At 39.7% G+C, this 19,776-nt stretch overlaps 1 protein-coding gene across 1 annotated transcript in view; it reads left to right on the plus strand.

Moving 5' to 3' along the window:
* PARD3B (par-3 family cell polarity regulator beta) overlaps positions 1-19,776 on the plus strand; it is a 907,405-nt gene that overhangs the window by 49,481 nt on the left and 838,148 nt on the right. The window lies entirely within an intron of this gene.

Here is a 19,776-nt window from a genome sequence, read left to right on the forward strand (position 1 = left end):
TAAAATGAACAGATCAGCATATTTTTAAATAACTATAAACTTATTCCAATTTCGTCTGTAACTCTATATATTAAAGCATTGAAAATTTTTTAGCTGCATTAAAATCTTTATTGTTGAAAGCATGACATATATCCCTGCTTCGTTGTTTCATTATACATAGTAAAATCCTATTCTTGCAAAAGATCTGTAAGATCTCAATCCTAGAATGGGACTGAGGAAGAAGGGGAGAGGCAGTGTGGCTTTAGAACAAAGACTATATTAGTTTTATTTACATGGCACACAACAGTCTCCGAATGACCTCTGCCTTTCCCAGTCACATTTTAACTAAAGCGACAGAGAATGGAATGCCACATTAGAATTGAAAGCAAGATAAAAGGTACAAGTCCTATACCAGAGGGAAAGGGAGGTAGGGGAGGTAGAGGAGGGTAAAGGGGAGATCAGTGGAGTTGTGACTTGGAGTGGTGATGTACAGATGATGTATTATTGAATTGTACACCTGAAATCTATATAATTTTATTAACCAATGTCGCCCCAATAAATTCAGTAAAAAAAAATTTAAAAAGGTAGAAGTCCCAATCCACTGTTCTACATAGCATTATTTATGACACGGTTTCCTGCTTTCTCAGACGGGGTTCAAAATGTCACCTTTAACTATGTAGCGGATTTAACAGGCTGTGTCTACATGGGTGTCTTGAGAGGCCTACAAGGATTTCTCTGTAGCACTTTCAAAAGGACACCAGATACTCCTCACCTGGCCCCAGGACTAAAGAAAGTCTCTCCAACCCATTTCCTTCCATGGCTGATGCACTTGGCTCCTGCTGAGCTAACCACTCCCCTAGCAGGATAGGAGCCAGAAGAAGAATTTTGTTTTGTGTTTACAAAACATCCAAGTGTGGGCCAGAAAGCCCTTGCTGAAGGCTCCCCTGCCCTGGTTACGGAATTACTGCCTGGTGCTTCCTACCCTCTCTGACTGCTGGAGGGAAGGCACCAGGAAGGGGTTTCGGAAGATCAGGACATGCAGCGCTGGAACAGCCGTTCTCAGTGAAAATCAAGTATCATTGAGGTCTTCAGAAATCTTAGAGCGATTTTTCAGCTATGCAGCAACTGAAGTGCATATGATAGAAACACTGCTATGCAAGTCACATTCTTAGAGGGTGTGGGGAGCAGTCACCTAGACTGGACCCACTGGCCATGCATTGTTCTCAGAATGCTCAGACTGGGAGGAGATATGCTTCTTCTGCAATCCAGAGAGAGAGTGCCTGCTGTAAAGTGGACTAATGCATGCAAGTGATTCTATAAAAGACAAGGGAGCAAAAAGCCAGAACTATGCTGATAAGCTACTGGAGTGATTGTTTTTTTGTTTTTTCTAAAAATATATTTTATTGATTTTTTACAGAGAGGAAGGGAGAGAGATAGAGAGAAACATCGATGAGAGAGAAACATCGATCAGCTGCCTCCTGCATATCTCCTACTGGGGATGTGCCCGCAACCCAGGTACATGCCCTTGACCGGAATCGAACCTGGGACCCTTCAGTCTACAGGCCGACGCTCTATCCACTGAGCCAAACTGGTTTTGGCTACTGGAATGATTGTTAATGCATGCCACATTAAACTAGAAAAAAGAAAAGAAAAAACCCCAGACTGGATAATCCTTTAGTAATATGAACATTAACACTTCTTAGACATTTTCCAATTACAAAACACTTAGCAAAATATTTGGGGGTTATTACAAAAACTGATGGTAGGTCTATTGTTAGGTTAGGTGGCTCAGGAGGCGGCGAAGGAAATAAAGAGAGTTGATCAGAAAAGGAAGGAAGGAAGGAAAGTTTATTCTGCGTCCCCGGGAGACCCACTTACCCCCAAGGACAGGGCAGGTGGATTCATGCCAACAGGGAGGGGGGCGCTTTTTTTATACTGCAGTTGGGTGAGGGGCGGGGACATGAGCTGAGGTATTCAGCTGAAGAACTTTCAGCTGCAGGGGGTCAGCAAGGTATTCAGGAAGGAGTCAGTATCTGTGTGGGGGTCTTGGAGAAGCCAGTATCTGTGTCTGGCATGCTGATCTGTTAGAAATGCCAGAGGTAGTCCATTATCTTGTCACATGTCTGATGTATCCGATCCTGGGCTCCCTCCGACCTAACATATATCATGCATTATTTTAATCTAAAAGGCTTAGCTTTAAAAAGCAAAACTTTCTCAATAGATCCAAAAGCCTACTGGGAAGAAAATACCTTAAAAACTTCATTTAAATTTAACTTAACTTTAGAAACAAAAGTATGAGTAAAGTTATAACTGTTAACCAAGATATCTGAAAAGAAGTGTAACTTCAGAGCAATATAGTAAGGTGTTACCTGAACAACCATAACTTCATCATAATTGAAATTATTTAGAATACAGGTGGCCACAGTTATCTCATACCCTTATTTTAAAACAGAGTTTCAAATTCTCTCTCACCCTCAGACATTATAACCACTCTCCTGTTAATCTGAGAAATGTACATTAAAGATTGAAATCTCACCTTCCCCACTAGCATCACACAAACATACCTGTTGTATATGTGGGGGAAGGGGTGGGGGTCATGATGAGTATTGAGCGGATGATGTAAAAAATCAGGATATATCATAATCTATGCTCTAAGCATTTCCCAAATAATTGGCTTCCCTATGCAATGATTTATAAATGTTAACAGCACTCCCCAAATCTACTGGGCCAGCCAACTGATTTGTTTGTGCTAATAAAGAGTTTATGCTTTCAGTACACATTACACTCTAATCCCATCTCCTTCCAGGCATAACCCTGAGAAAATGAGACCCAGCCAACTCAGAACAATTCCATTTGGCGTGAGATTCTGGGAGCGAAGGAGCATTCTGCACAGTCTACTCCCAGTGCCCTCCCCCTGGAGACACACAGCCGCCCACACACACTGAGGGTAGAAGAATGGGAAAGGGCAGATATTTCTTTCCTGGGAAATAAGCCAGAGTGAAAGTTTTGGAGGATATAAACATCTAACAGCTAGTGGAGAGCCGTGGAAACCTTCTCCCCAAGCAAATGTGCTTTGCTGTAAACTTCCCTTGCCCCTTACAATATTTAGTGTTGTGTTAAAGCAAATATTTTTAAAATCCACAAGCATGTGCTATTTAAAATGCCTAAAATTAAAAACAAACAAATTCCCCCTGATTGCCTGCCTACAACCACTAACACATCACTCTTTATCACCATAGATATTTATGAAGTAGCTGACGGCTGGGGATACAAACTATTTTGCAAAATTCCCCTGGCATGTTCAGCCAGAATTCTAAATGGAGAGTCCCATTAAACCCCCGAAATGAAACACAATATGGGACACACAAGTGCATCTTTCTGGATAGAGGATTACTGCATGTCCCAATTATCAAAGGGGTCCACGTCTTTAAAGGATAGCATGGCTTTAAAGGGATTACAATTCACATTAATACGTCACAATGTACTTAGCGATTCTTCCAGTCATCTGGGTCAGCCGCCCTAAAACTCTAGTTCTAGGATGCTAGAGGATTATGTCTCATTATTGCTAACTAGTTTTTCTTCAAAGCAAGAATGGAAGTGAAGGGTAAGAGGAAGACATGTATTTCCTAAACAGTAGCATTCTGAGCAACCGCCTCAGAGTTAATCCCCCTGCCGGAGGGACTCCATGCAGGTATCTTACAGGAATGTGAGCCTGCACCCCTTTGGTTCTCTGGAAGTGAAGAACAGTCAACAGCTTCACAGGAGCAGCCATTCCCACACCCTTCATCCCCTTGGTTTTTTAATCCTTTCCTTCCCCTGTGCTACTTAGTTTATAATGTAACTAGAGGCCTGGTGCACGAATTTGTGCACTGGTAGGGTCCAGCTGGCCCGTGCCTGATAGGGGCCATTGGGGTGGGCCGGCTGGGGCGAGGAGCCGCAGGCGTTCCCGTCATTCTGTTGTTTGGTCAATTTGCCCTTTTATTATTACCCTTTTATTATATAGGATACCTTTCTCAACCTTTACGTTTTGTACACCACTTACAAAATGACAAGTAGATACACAGACATTACTTTCTGGGCCTTCCAAGACCCAACTAAGCATAATGTAGCCAACTTAGCATGTTTGAGGGAAGCCCTACTCTGCTGATATATTCAACCAGTCAATTATGACCCTCCTCGATTTGCCATTTTTACCTTGAAAAGGTTATTCCCTAACTCATGCAGGTTTCTCTGGAATCTGTATATCTCAGGACTCCTTAAAGCAGCGGTTCTCAACCTTTGGGTCGCGACCCCTTTGGCGGTCGAACGACCCTTTCACAGAGGTCACCTAAGACCATCCTGCATATCTGATACTTACATTACGATTCATAACAGTAGCAACATTACAGTTATGAAGTAGCAACGAAAATAATTTTATGGTTGGGTCACAACATGAGGAACTATATTTAAAGGGCCAGAAAGTGGAGAACCACTGCCTTAAAGCAAAGTTCTATGGTAAGCCTTCCTAAGGATTACACTATAAAATGAATAAAAAACTTTCCAATAGTTGTTATTTAATAAATTTGATCTTTCATATTTATATGTATATGTTGATCTCCTATAATTTCCTTTTGGTTACTATCTAAAACTTAGATCTACTGAATTTTATCACATGTTTATGGTCTCTTTCCAATTTGCTAAGACCATTATTACTTTAAATTATTAAACATGCTCAATTTGGCAATTCCCAGAAATCCAGTGACTATGCCCAGGAGTCTATTTTGCAGCCACCTCGTGGTAGTTCTAGGATGCTAGGGGATTATGGCTCATGTCTTCTAACTAGTTTTTACTTCAAAGCAAGAATGAAAGTGGAGGGTAAGAGGAAGAAATGTCTTTCTTTAAAGATGAGAGAATTTTTGAGGCTTTAATATTTCTAAGAAAAATCATACACCCAATATAACTGCTACTGCGTGATTTTGTTTTGTTTTCCTTAGGTCAGGGGTGGGCAAACTTTTTGACTCGAGGGCCACAATGGGTTCTTAAACTGGACCGGAGGGCCGGAACAAAAGCATGGATGGAGTGTTTGTGTGAACTAATATAAATTCAAAGTAAACATCATTACATAAAAGGGTACGGTCTTTTTTTTTTTTAGTTTTATTCATTTCAAACGGACCGGATCCAGCCCGCGGGCCGTAGTTTGCCCACGGCTGCCTTAGGTAGAAAAGCACCCAAATGAGTCTAAAAAGGTGTCTCTATAAGCTCTTATGAATTGAATGCTCTAACCTAATGAGGTGCACACAGGTTAAGTTTTTATAGCAGCTTGGCCCTGCTCACCTAGCATCATCTTATGGGAATAGGTAATGAGACCAGGGAGCCATCTGTGTAGCCACTGCAGCTCCTTCACAAATTGTTGATTCTCATGTTCTGATACCAAGATAAAAAAAACCACTTTATCACCCCCTTGAACTTGGGTTTGACCATGTACGCCCAAAGAAGTGCGAACCTGAGTAACATGGGCCTGGCAGTGCCGAAGCTTTAGGAGCCAGTCCGTGGATTTACAGCTCTCTTTCCCTCATTTTCTGTAATCATGGAAGCATGTTTTAAGATGGAGCCTCTATCAGCTGAGGCCCCCATATAATGAATAGATCTCCTTATGACCCACCAGGGGCTCATAGTACGACCAAGAAATAAACTAGTTACTTTAAGCCCCTGAGATTTGCAGATTCTGTTACAGCACCATAGCCTAACTTTTCCTGATACTACAACTGTTTTAAACACCAATATGTAAGGCACAGTATTTTGCTACAGCTGTGGGAAACTCAAAGGCAATTGTCAGGCAAGGGGGCGGGGCTATTGCCCTCGAGAAGTATATACTAAGAACACACATTTATACCAAACATACACATGCTTTGGTCATGACATGAGGCTTCCGTTTCTATCTCCTGAGAGCCTTCTAAAGCCTCATGGCAAAATCACCTTCCAAAGGAGACAGGGCAGCAGCAGCACGAGTCGAGGCACAGACCGCGTGGAAAGACATGACTACAGGAGGTGGCTGAGTGAGGCTGCAGCCTGGATTACAAGGACAGTCACAGGAAATGAGGTTGGAAATATAAGGTGCAAGGTCCTCGAATGCCTCACCATAAAAACGTGAAGAGCAACAATAATAAAAACAACCGCTATGTCCAACACATTTCAGGGCATTACATAAATCACTCACTGGATTGTCACAACAACCCACTAAAGTAGGTACTTCTTTAAATCTGTAAGACAGATTATAATAGTGAGGTGCAGGTAGAGTGCCTTGCCCATGATCACAAAGGGGTAAGTATAGGCACACCTCGTTTCATTGCGCTTCGCTTTATTGCCTTTTGCATCAGAAAAAAAAAATGTATGACTCACTTTATTACAAGACTCAGTTTATTGTGGTGGTTTGGAACGGAACCCAAAATATCTACAAGGTATGCCTGAAGCGGAACCAGGACTTGAACCTAGACCTTCTCATCCCAGGGTCTGCTATATTAATCACTGCATTATACTTTCAGCCCCAGAGTTTGGATTGTTTTCTATATAGGCGATGAAATCTACTTACCCTTTGGGAAGGGGAGCTCTATGATTAGTATCGTGCTTCAAAAACATTAATTCTGTCATGAATAATATGAACCAAAGAAAGAAGAGTAGTGTGTAGGTAGGGATACCTTTCAGAAATCAACAGAAACCAACCAGGTGAAAGGTAATAAGTCCCTGTATGAAGACAGTCACCAGTAACTATGAATCAATAATTCAGAAACTTGTGATAGGGTCATAGTGACAGGCCCTCTGTGTGGGTGTTTAAAAGCTGGCTACACATTCTTTGCTGTTCTTCTCATTGAGAGGGAGAGTCTAATTCCCCTCTCCTTAAATCTACACTTTCTCATAGACTTGCTTGACCAATAGCTTGCAGCAGAAATGACACTTGGGGACACCTGACACTGGACCATAAGTAACCCTGCGGCTCCTGCCTGCCAAACAGTGGGGAGCCTGAGTAGCCTTGTAAGACACACAAACACTTTGCTAAGAGGCTTTGTCAAAAAGCCCAAGAGTACAGGGAGAGGGCCCAGCCCAACCCCGCCTTCCAGCTACCCATGCGGAAGGGCCAGACATGAATTCAGCCATGGTAGAGCCTCCAGACCAGCCACCAGCTGAGTATCACCAAGGGATGCCTGTTGACCCTGTGTGGAACAAGAGTATCCCCAGCCACACTGGGCCAGCTGCCTGACCCACAGGCCCCTGAGCTATGAGGAAGTATTAAGACGATATGTTTAAAATGGCGTGTTATGCAGGAATGGTAACTGGAACACAGTGCTTATTAAAGGAACCCTGACGTTCAACCCAGCCCCTCATCGTGCTCTGCCCCTCACTTCTCTCTGAATGGTTAGAATTTGTACATATGGCTCCAATGATCAACATTTATCAAACCTCACAAATTCTTCTTACATTGAAGTTTGAGAAAATTAGAATCAAAACTACCCACACAATAAAAATAGAACCAGAAGGACCAGGCTTACCACAAAATGAGTGATATACAAAAACTTACATTGTTACTCATCTCCTGCTCCCTCCAGTCATTCTCCACCTTGGTTCCCCTCAGAATCACCTGGGAGCCCTGGTCGGGTGGCTCCGTTGGTTGGAGCTTCGTCCCCTACACCAGATGTTGGTGGCTTTGATTTCCGGCCAGGATACATACCTAGGTTGCAGGTTTGATCCCTGGTCAGAGTGGGTACTGGAGGCAACTGTGGATGTTTCTCTCTCACATAGATGTTCCTCTCCCTCTCCTCCTCCCTTCTCTCACTCTTTCCCTCCCTCTCTCTAAATATTTCCCTGGATGAGGATTGGGAAGAAAAAAAAAAGAAGAAAAACTCAAACTTGGGAAACTTTTGAATGTTGCCAAAGTTTTAAGCCCCGCCCCAAACCAATCAGTGGGAGGAATATCCAGGCCATTTTAACTGGCAGCCAGGATTGAGAGCCCTTGGTTCACAGTTAACCATTAATATTTTATTGCTTTATGAGCACTGAAGGTATTAAAAAAGCCTTCCTACAAAAAGAATCACTCAGAAGAAAAAGTAAGGTTTGGCTCGATTCCTCAAACTACAGGGATGATCTCCAGGCATCACTTAAGTGAAACAGATTAGAAAGCATTACAATGTCTCCCCTCCCCCCAATTCTAAAAGGACGTGGGAAACACATAACATTTTGGTCAAATATTTTAAATACATAAAGTAATTTTTTGAGTCTCTGAGCATCTTTCAGGAATTAGCTTAAAGCATATGACTTTCAAGAATAGATTTATATTTCTGCTTTAAAAATATCTATTGGAAAGACGTTAGCTTTCAAAGGGAAAATTTAATTTTAGAAAAGCTTAGCTTACATGTACCAAGCCACTGCCTACCATACAGATTGTATTCTCTTAAGGAGCTAATATCCAAACTCTTTTCAGTATGTAGAATTCCACACTGGAATCTAAAGAATATTAATACTTAAGAGTTTATTTTTAAAAATCAAGATAACCTCCATTGCCTTTGTAACAAAGTATCGCCCTTGTCCAATCCTCAGGAGTGAGGAAAAGCATTCAGGATATCAAAGGCACAAGACATTAGGCCATTTCCTATAAAACAAATATTCTCTCTGGACCCTTAATATTCAGGAGTTAGAAAATGAGGTCATTAATGATCAATGGAATCATCTCAGCAGCTGTCTTCTCAGCTTCATCATCAAACGCTGTTCAAGTATGACTGGAAATGACCAAATACTCTTCAGTAAATACTTACTACTCACCCAGCAAATAGCACCTACTGTGTGCCAGGTAGTAGTGAGTCAGGTGAAGGGAAATCACCCACGGGTTTCCCAGGAGAAGGCTGAAGGAACCAGATGAGCACTACAGCTGGTGCCCAGGTGGGATTATCCTAAAATGGCATCAGGTGGTCTCCTAAAGCAGAGACCAAGCCAGAGACTAAACAAAGACCTTCCGCAGCGATGTGGTGCGAAGCGCTCCAGGAACCTGGAAGGGTTTTTGCAAGACTCCTGTTGGGCTGCACTGCATGCTTCTCATTCTGTCTGGGCAGAACCCCTTTTGGAAGTAGCACATGCACCTGTGGCTGGAGTGAGTCCAGTCTGGTCTATAAGGCACAGTTTTAGTCAGGATGTAGTTAACAGGCATTAAGGTTCTATGTTTTTGTAGTACGCTAATGAGGGCAGTGAAAACATACAATGGTCTGATCTAAAGAAACATAAAATTGAAGTTGGGAGGATGGTGAATGCTCAGTGTTTTCATTGTATGCCCCTGATGGTACTCAGGGATCCAAAGCAGTTCACGCAGGCTTCGTGGGTTACTTCACTTCTCTACACTTAAGTTGCCCCAGCGGAGAAATTAACAAACAGTATCCACTAAAGCGGATTTTATGAGGATTCCTGAAGTAATACTGGTGAGTTAATCAAGACCTACAAATGATTTCAACCGCAGCTAAAGTACTCTCTCCCTAATACAAAATGTGCTATTAGAAAGTCAGATCCAGGCAAATAAAGAAAATTCTCAAAGAGGTTGACAGACAGCAAATTTAATAAAGTAAGAGTTACAGAGGCATAAAGGAAAATTAACTTAAGATGCCTCAGGTAATGTGATAAGGATTCCGGTATTTTCAACTTTTCTGACTTGACAGACTGTTCCATCTATACTTCCTCATGCCTCAGGTAATGTGATAAGGATTCAGTATTTTCAGGTTTTCTGATTTAAAAGACCATTCCATCTATACTTCCTCATTCCTGTGCTAAGCAAGAAGGCTCTTTTATTGACCACTGTAAAAGATAGTGAGCACTTGGCTATATAATTTGGAGAAGTAAATTTGCTCTCCTTACAAGTTTCAGAGGCTGCTGCTAACCTAGCATCAGTAATACCGGTCCTGTGAACTGTTTTTCTAAAAGTAAAGGGATTTATAATTATCATGGTTCTACAGAATATTTCAAAATATTTATTGAGCATCTGCTAAGAGGAAACACTGTGTTAGTCAATAGGGCAATACAAAGAAGTATAAAGATAGCTCCTTGTCCATCCCCTGGGAAACAGGATATATTTTGTGACCAAATAAGTGATTGAGAGACATTTAGTGTCACTTCTGACTTTTATATAACACTAGAGGCCCAGAACATGAAATCATGCACAGGTAGGGTCCCCAGGCCTAGCCTGCAATCAGGACAATCTTCCGTCTGCTTGCCAGTCCACAGTCCCGTCCTACCGCCGCCCTCCCCTGTTCCCCGTGGGTCCCCGTTCGCCGTGATTGGAACCTGCGGGCTGGGGGAGGGACCAAGAGGTATGCCACCCACTCGCCAGTCCTCAGTCGCGCCCCGCTGCCACACACCCCAGTTCCCCCGAGGCTCCCGTTGGCCATCCAGTGATTGGAGCATGTGGGCTGGGGCGAGGGACTGAGAGGTGGTCAGTGCACCTCATAGCAACTGGTCAATCGGTCGTTCTGGTCATTACGCCATTACGCCTTTTATTATATAGGATGTCGTCTTCTAACCAGACTAAGAAGCTTAAGGATTTCTGTGTGGTTTTTATCTTTTTATCTCACCCACCCATACCAACAACCAGCACAGAATTATTAACACAATAAGACTTGGTCTCCCTTTTAAATAGGGACTGTCACTAACGAGATATTTGGTGAGAGGTGGTCATACAGTCTGTGACAATGGAAAACATAAACAGGCTAAAATGCAGGTTAAAAACCAACATTCTGTCCTGATATGGCAAGGTTGCAGGTTCACGGAAGAATCAACCAATGAATGCTTAAGTAAATGGAGTGACAGCATCTTTTTATCTCTCTCTCCCTGCCCCTTCCTCTCTCTTTCTCTCTCTCAAATCAGTAAATTAAAATAAATAAATAAATAAATAAATAAATAAATAAATAAAAACACACACAAAAACATTTTGACTCAAATGGACATCTTACTAATCACTGATTAGGGATGGTTGTATAGATCTAATTATATAACATTCTACCTTCTCTTGAACTCAATACCAGTCTCATTTTCACTGTTTATGTTATTATTTAAGAAAATTCTTGGCCCAAGCTGGTTTGGCTCAGTGGATAGAGTGTCAGCCTGCAGACCAAACAATCCTGGGTTCAGTTCTGGTGAAGGGCATGTACCTCGGCTGTAGGCTCCTCTCTGGTTGGGACTCATGCAGGAGGCAACCAATAGATGTGTTTCTCTCACATCGATGTTGCTGTCTTTCCCTCTCTCTTCCACTCTCCCTAAAAATTCATGGAAAAATATCCTTGGGTGAGGATTAACAACAACAACAAAATTCTTGGGCAGGGTTTGCAGAAAGAATTAAAAGCTTGAAAACTAAGTTGAATGAAAGAAGTGTATTTAGCTTGGAGGAGACATACCTAAGAGTGACAGGTAAAGCTTCACCCAGAATACAAACAGTGACACATCTGCTATTTGTATTACTTAGCAGATGTGCAAAGTATTTTCACAAGCAAGCTCTTATTTATCCTGTCCGTGCGATGAAGTGTGTGTACCCATTTGTCCAAAACATAATATGAGGCCAAAGGATTGAGTGGTGAGAACAGAGCAGAGGTACAAACCAGATGCTCTCTCTTCTGACATGGCGCTGTCTACCCTCGACCGGAAATACCTCTCCTCAGCTCGGGGGTGAAAGCCAGTACACTCTAGTTTTAGTTTTTTGTTTTTTTTTTCTGGTCAAAAATTACCATGATTATAAAAGGATAGCACACGTCCTCCAGCAGGAATAGAAAAACAAATTGCTTACATCAATGGCATTGTAATTAGCTAAACAAAGAAGACATTTCTAACAATTTATAGAATTCCTTAAGAAGAAGATGAATATCATCTGTTTGAATAATTTAGAAGATGAAGTTTTGCCTTTGAACTTGTCTTTTAATTGGACAGTGACCATGGGAATAACTTTTCATATTCATTTGAACAATAGCATTCATAGGATGATAGTGACAATCACTTCCACCAAGTATCTCAGACCCTTAAATTAAGCAGTTCATGAACTACTTAAGTTTTACATTATGATTTTTTTCTTGTAACAGGAAATTTAAAGCATTTTTCTTGGTTTATGAAGAAATTCATTTGGAGGAGTCCATTCATTTTAAAAATGTATCATTTACATATAAGAACTCAAAATTCATATCACATATCATAATCATTCGTCAATTAATCAAATTTGATGAAGAATTCTAATAAGATTTCACAATTAAGTTTTTTTATATATTAAAAAACAATATAGCAATCACCACCTAATGTGTAAGACCTAACCAGATGATATTCTAAATTTGAACTTGAAAGCAAAACCCATCAGTGAGCCTGCTTGATTTCTTTAATCTATTCATGTAGGTTAATTACCTGACACTCATTAAGATGACTCTGGGCTTCTTTAAATTTCTGACCATATTAACCTTTCCAACTAATCCTTATTAGAAAAATATTAAACAGTGTTCATTGCTATTACAAATTGAATTCGAAATGATGAAACAATTATCAAATAAATGGAGTAGAAAACGAGGTTATATGCATGAGAAGATTCAATGCATCAAATACTTTATTTCCATTATTATAAAATAAAGTTCTTAAGGTCTAAACCCAAAAAATGTGCTTAACGATCAGTCCTTGAAAGAAATAACTGCACTCTATTCTTATCCAAATGAGATGACAAACAGAAACCTCAAGTTCATCATTGACAGATTTATTCAGGACCAACATTTTATTTTAAACTAAACAGTTGGACAAAACCATTTAACCACCCAGCTTAGGAAGTCTACATAAAACCATCATTTAATATCAGTAGTCTAACAGTTCATGTAACTAACTTTGCAAATAAAAAGGTAGAGAGACACTTAAAAAATGCCAGTCAACATTGCAAAAGTACAAAATATGAATGAGACATTCATTTTGAAAGCTGAAACCTTATCAGTCCAGTTCTAGAACAAAAATGAAATTCAAAGACATTTCCCCTCCAGACAAATATCATTTAAAATCTGTCCTATTCCCTTCAACAACAGATATAGATATCTTTGCAGACTTTTTCTAAAGATAAGTAGTATTAGTGATGATATTTTATAAATGTTATCTTGAATTATACTAGAAGCTAGAAGACTGAAAAAACACACACAGATTGAAGTAATGAAGTGAAGCAATTGGGAAAAAGATTAAGAGAAAGCGGGGAAAGAATGGTGAGAATATTTACAACAAATCACCAGGGATAAAAATCCTCAATATAGAAAGGGTTCTCACAATAAAAGATCAAAGAAAGAAAGAATAGGTCCTTTGTCCATATTTTCTTTGGAACTTAAACAGCCAAAGGGGAAACACAAGTGGCCCTCAATCCATACAACAGAAATTAACTTCATTAGTAATGTGTTTTTTAAATGTTTTACCACCACCACCCCTTCCATACTGACAAAAATTAAAAAAAAAAAGTCTCTAGCAGCACTAATTGGATGGCCTACCAAGTTCTGTAGAAGACTGTACCAGAGTTTTGAAAACAGGCACACCCATTGATCCAGTAGTTCTTATTTAAGAAATGAACCTAAGGAAATAATTATGGATACTCAAAAAATTTGAAGGACAGTTGGTCATGACAAATTGTTCATTGTTGTGAAAGATCTGTAACACATATCCAACAATGGTGTATTAAATAATTAGTAGTGTATGCATACAATATAATATTGTACACACGCATACACATATCTATAGTTTTGTGCATACACTCATAATTCTTTAATTTAGTTCTTATATAAATTCTATGTGCCAGGTACTATTCTAACCACTTTCCAAATATTAATTCCTTTAATCCTCATAACAGCACCATTATATGGGCACTATCCCCATATTAGAGATGAGGAACTGAGGCAGGAGGCTAAATAACTTACCTAAAGCTACACAGCCAGCAAGTGGAAGACCTCAGATTTAAACCCAGGCAACCTAGCTCTTTAGTCTGAGCTCTAAAGGATATGTACAATGATATATAAATAAATAACAACCATCTCTGATAGTAGAATTGCCAATAGGATTAAATCATGTTTTACCTACCTATATTTTCTAATTTTTCAACTTGAACATGGATTATTTTTATGAGAAAGTTTACTTTAATGCACCAATTAAAGAATAACCCAGGAAGTAGGTAGGGATCGGAAATGTAAAAAACTAAATCATCAAGACCTAGAGAATAGTTGAGGCTTCAAAATGGGAACTAAAGGAATGAATAAAAGACAAAAGCTGAAGGTCAAGATCTGAGCTTAGGTTTTAATTTGGTGGTCTTAATTGCTAAATGTCAAATACTCTAAAAGGCCATTCATTTGGAGCTGTATTTCCCAAGGCTATTACACATAACAGTGATTCCAAGGGACATTAAAAGTTGTGCTGTTTAGGAAGGCACCGCATCCGCATGGGTTTTCACAGGGGATTAAACAGAGGTGAGATGATTTCTCTGCTGCAAGACAATCCCTCAGGGACTCTACCAGAGGCTCATCTTTCCCAACTTCTTTCTCCATGAACTCTTCCGAAGGTGTCCTCATAACACCAAGGCTCTGTGAAGCACACTCTGAAGAAAGCTGATTGTAACATTTGCACTCATTCATTATTTCCATTGCCAAGTGCCTACACTATGCAAGGCTCTCCTTGGGATGGCAATACATGCTAACAATAGAGAAGACTTGAGCTCTGGTCCGGGCTCACCACACTGGCCCGTCTAAGATTGTTTACTCAAGAGCAGAAAAGGGTCAATACCATTTGTTCCCCTGCTTCTCTAACTGAGATGTGTAAGAACCGAAATGAGTTTGCAGAGCATATTCCCACATGCTCGCAGTGTAATCCTGTGCAAACAGCTGCCCGCTCTCCACATTCGAGGGCTGAGTTGACAGTACTTGTACTGGATTCTCACAGTTCCCATACTTGCCATTGCCCTGCTAGGAGAGATGAGTTTAAAATAGAAAGCATCTTTAGGGGGACTCTCAGTAGCAAAGAGAAAGCATCCACGCCTGAAGACTTTTAGTGAGGATTTATTCATGGGAACCCTTACTTATCCTATATGCATCAATGGTTCAGACCTCTACCAGAAACAAACCTGCCACATGACACCGTGGTCCATCCTCAGAAATGAGTTGAGGAAGCATGACGCTGTACTGTGAAACAGTGTCCTCATCACAGATCATGAGCACTGCCAAGGAGCCAGCGAAGTGGGTAGGTGAATTCCCCATACCCACTTCTCAGACAGCTTAATTCCTTAAAAGCCTGAAATGTCTGCCTTTGTACAAGACTAGAGGCCCGATGCATGAAAATTCATGCAAGAGTAGGCTGCCAGCACCGGCTTCCCTCCAGCACCCAGGACCCGGGCGGCTTCCCTCCTCCGGCCGCCCGCAGGCACCCAGGACCCGGGCAGCTTCCCTCCTCCGGCCTCCCGCAGGCACCCAGGACCCGGGCGGCTTCCCTCCTCCGGCCGCCCGCAGGCACCCAGGCCCCAGGCCGGCTTCCCTCTGGCCCGGCTTTGTCAGGAAGGATGTCCAGTCTAATTAGCATATTACCCTTTTATTAATATAGATAAGTATAGGCCACAAATATGAATGTTCTCTTCAATTATTTCCCCATATTACCCTTTTATTATTATAGATAAGTATAGGCCACAAATATGAATGTTCTCTTCAATTATTTCCCTTGCTAAGCTTAGCTCACTTGAAAGATTATTTGGAGGGTGTTCTATGTGTGTTTTTTGTAGCTGGAAGGCTTTTTTATTTTTGTAACCAACAGTCCATGAACTTTAACCACGTGGCAAGCAAACCTCTAACCCTCTAAAGCCAGCAAAAGCAGCCCCTTTATGAGCAGCAGGACTGACTCATCCTTGAACCTAGAAGTCAACTAACCATTTTATTGTCTTTTTGCTAAACAACTAATAAAACAGCCATGCGGCTGGCGTGCATTCTTTGTTTCCAGCCTGGCAAAATAAGAACACCAGAAGTAACTTGGAAGATAACGTTCAGTAAAGCTCCATTATCACACAGGAAGCCTTGCTCCACGAGTCAGCATCTCTCAAAAGGAAACACAAGTAGGAATAAATAGATAGAAAAAGAACAAAAGTTGGAGCCGGGTGGGCCAGTGGTTGATGATTTGGGGGCTGAGTGATGGATACATGGGGGTGAGAGGTCCATAATCTATTCTATGAGTAAGTTCAAATTTTTTCAAAATAAAGTTCTTTTTAAAATGAAAAAGGGGGGGGGGGAATAATGGTTATTAGACAATAAAAACCGAGGACTTTATATTCCTTTATCTCATAATTTCATAATTCTGAGTGTTCATTCTCAGTAATTAAATCCCTCTAATTAAAGCAAAGCATTGCTATTAGCTCTAGATGTACTTATGACATGCCTTGAAATGACATTTGCAATGAAGACTGATCTAACCTTTGCTTTTGAAAACATTATTTATAGATTTAGGTTTTATTCAATTTGGACAGTCATTTAACAGCTATTTTTCTGCATATAAACCATAATATAATGAAAATTCCTTTTTTAGAACAAGGATGTGAGGACTTACTGATATATCATTTATAGCTGTATTATCTTACTTTCCATACACTTTAAACTTTGCAGAGATATAAATATGCTTACATTTATAACATTTAGGTTGAAATTGATTCAGTTAGATATTTTGAGTTATCATGGAATGGAAAATACCCGTTTTCTGTATGGGAGGTAAATGGCAGCTTTAATATATCTGGAATAAAGACTTGATTTCTGGAAAAGATAAAGTTTGAAAAATATTTTGGCTTTAGTTTTATAGAACTACATATTTTGGGTGAGTTTTTACATTTTTTATTCTTATCCAAGGATATGTTTATTAATTTTAGAGAGAGAGGAATGGAGAGAAACATCTAATATCTATTGGTTGCCTCCTGTACATGCCCTGGCCGGAACCTGGAACCTAGGTATGCTCCCATCTAACTGAGCCACCTGGCCAGGCTGATTTGGGTTAGACATGAATTCCTTGCCATTCTTATTCTGTCCGTGAATCTATTAGTCTATTTATTGAGAAACAACATAACTTCACTTTCATATTCAAGTGCTTCTACTATGACAAATGTTTCCAGAAAAAAAAAAAAGATATGTTTGATCATGCTATTAGACGTACTCATGAAGTGGACATAATAATGTTATTTGGATACATGTAGAAAATAAATATGATTTACAAATGCCTTTTTACATATTAGAAAAACTCAAGTGAAAAACCCATTAGAAATATGAAGCTCCAAAAGAAAATGTCTTGTTTTCTGTCTCTGTGTTTTCAGATTCTTTATTAAAAAAATTCTCTGCTCTCAAACTTTTGATCAATCCGAGTGAACTTTTCTGTAATAATGAAGTAAAAATTTTGTCCACATTTTGCCATCTGTTTTCCCCCACTCCCATTTTAGGAAAATAAGAATCAACCCTCTTCCCCTAACATTTTCTGATGGAAATTTCTCAAAAGTAGAGCCAAGTTAAAAGAAGTTTACAGAAACACTCATATACTTAACATCTAGATTATGTCTATTAATCTGTCATATGTTCATGTGTTTTAAGATAAATTATATTTAGTATGCAAATCATTGTGTTCAACACTTATTTATAGTTTTATTTAAAATTTACATAATATAATTCACAAATCTTAAGCGTAAATTAGGTGAGATTTGACAGTTGTGTCTATTTTTATTACTCAAACTGCTACCAAGATATAGAACATTACCGTTGCCTCATGCCATTGGCAATCGGGCCCCATCTCCCCAAGATTAGTTTGCCAGTTCTACAGTTCGATATAAAAGGAATCATACAATATGTACTCTTTTGTGTCTGGCTTTGTTTACTTGACATAATATTTTTGAAATTCATCTATTATGTCACATGTGCCAGTGTTTGTCCTTTTATATTAGAATTATTTTCTGATATGAGTATACTATATGTTGTTTATTATATATCCTTTTATTGGTGGGTATCTGAGATTCCTGGCTTTTGATCCCAGGAAATGAATTTTGAGGATGCTAAAGTAGCATTTCACTTAAAACTATACTCTTATACAGTTATTTCTTAACAACTGCACTTTTGAAAACTCTAAGATTTACTTACTAATTTTATAATCTAGATGTTTGCATCTCTGCCTAACTTGAGCAAAATTTTTGGACTTTAATAATAACCCTCCCTCTGAAGACCAAAGAACATTGCTACCTGCTTCCCCTTTCCCCACCTCCTTAGGATCATCTCAGGAAATTCCATAGTGAAGTGTGTGTATAGTGTCTACAGACTGGACTTAAGTCTGTAGTCATTCTTTATAGAAAAAAGAGTAAAGTTAATTTTTTGTCTGTGGAACAGGTTCTATTGGGGCTGTTGGTACTGTTGAAAAAGTAGGATTAGCAACTATTTTTGCAACAGTTTCATATATGCCTTTAGGATGATCTATAAATGCACAAACTTAAAGAGAACAGGAAAGTAGCTTTTTACAAAAATGGCTTTGAAGTTTTTCTGCTGATTCTTGTCCTGCAACATCATGAGGAGTCAGATAACTGCACATAAGCACATAAGCAAATAGTCATAATGATGTGTTGGTCAACCACAGGCCACATATAACATGACGGTTCTATAAGACTGTGGTGGAGCTGACAAATTCCTATTACCTGGTGACATTGTAGCACATGCGTTACTCATGTGTTTGTGGTAATGCTGGTTTAAGCAAACCTAATGTGCTGCCACTTGTATAAAAGGATAGCACATACAATTATGTAACATACATAATACTTGATAATGATAATAAATGACTGTTGCTGGTTCATGTATTTATTATTTATGATACTTTTAATTATTATTTTATTTTTAAAAAATATATTTTTATTGATTTCAGAGAAGAAGGGAGAGGGAGAGAGAGATGGAAACATCAATGACGAGAGAGAATCATTGATCGACTACTTCCTGCCTGCCCCACACTGGGGATGGAGCCTGCAACTTGGGCATGTGCCCTTGACTGGAATTGACCTAGGGACTCTTTAGTCCGCAGGCCGACGCTCTATCCACTGAGCCAAACTGGCTAGGGCTTAATTATTACTTTAGAGTGCACTCCTACTTATAAAGAAAAGTTTGCTGAAAAATGGTATGCCATGTTACATGCACCATAGTCATGCATCTCATGGTGATCTTGTATCTTAATTGCATCATTTTCTCTTGTGCTTGCTTAGTCGCATGTTGTGTTGTACAGTAAGTAACATGCTGTACGGGCTTGTAGCCTGGGAGCAATAGGCTAACCATCAGGCCTAGGTGTGTAGTGGATGGTTCTGTCTAGGCCAGTGATGGCGAACCTATGACACGCGTGTCATAGGTGACACGCGAACTCATTTTTTTGGTTGATTTTTCTTTGTTAAATGGCATTTAATTATATAAAATAAATATCAAAAATATAAGTCTTTGTTTGACTATGGTTGCAAATATCAAAAAATTTCTATATGTGACACGGCACCAGAGTTAAATTAGGGTTTTTCAAAATGCTGACACGCCGAGCTCAAAAGGTTCGCCATCACTGGTTTAGGCAATGTTAGTGCACTCTGATGTTCGCACCATGACAAAATTGCCTAATGATGCATTTCTTAGAATTTCGCCCCCCCATCCTCATAATTAAGCAGAGCTTGAGTGTGTGTGTGTGTGTGTGTGTGTGTGTGTGTGTGTGTGTGTATATATATATATATTCAGAACCGATCAGTGACTTCATTTTTGACCATGACACTCTGGGTTAGGGGAAGGTAAACTT

The sequence above is a fragment of the Myotis nattereri genome, assembly GCF_964212035.1.
Source record: "Myotis nattereri genome assembly, chromosome: 7".
Classification (NCBI taxonomy): Eukaryota; Metazoa; Chordata; class Mammalia; order Chiroptera; family Vespertilionidae; genus Myotis; species Myotis nattereri.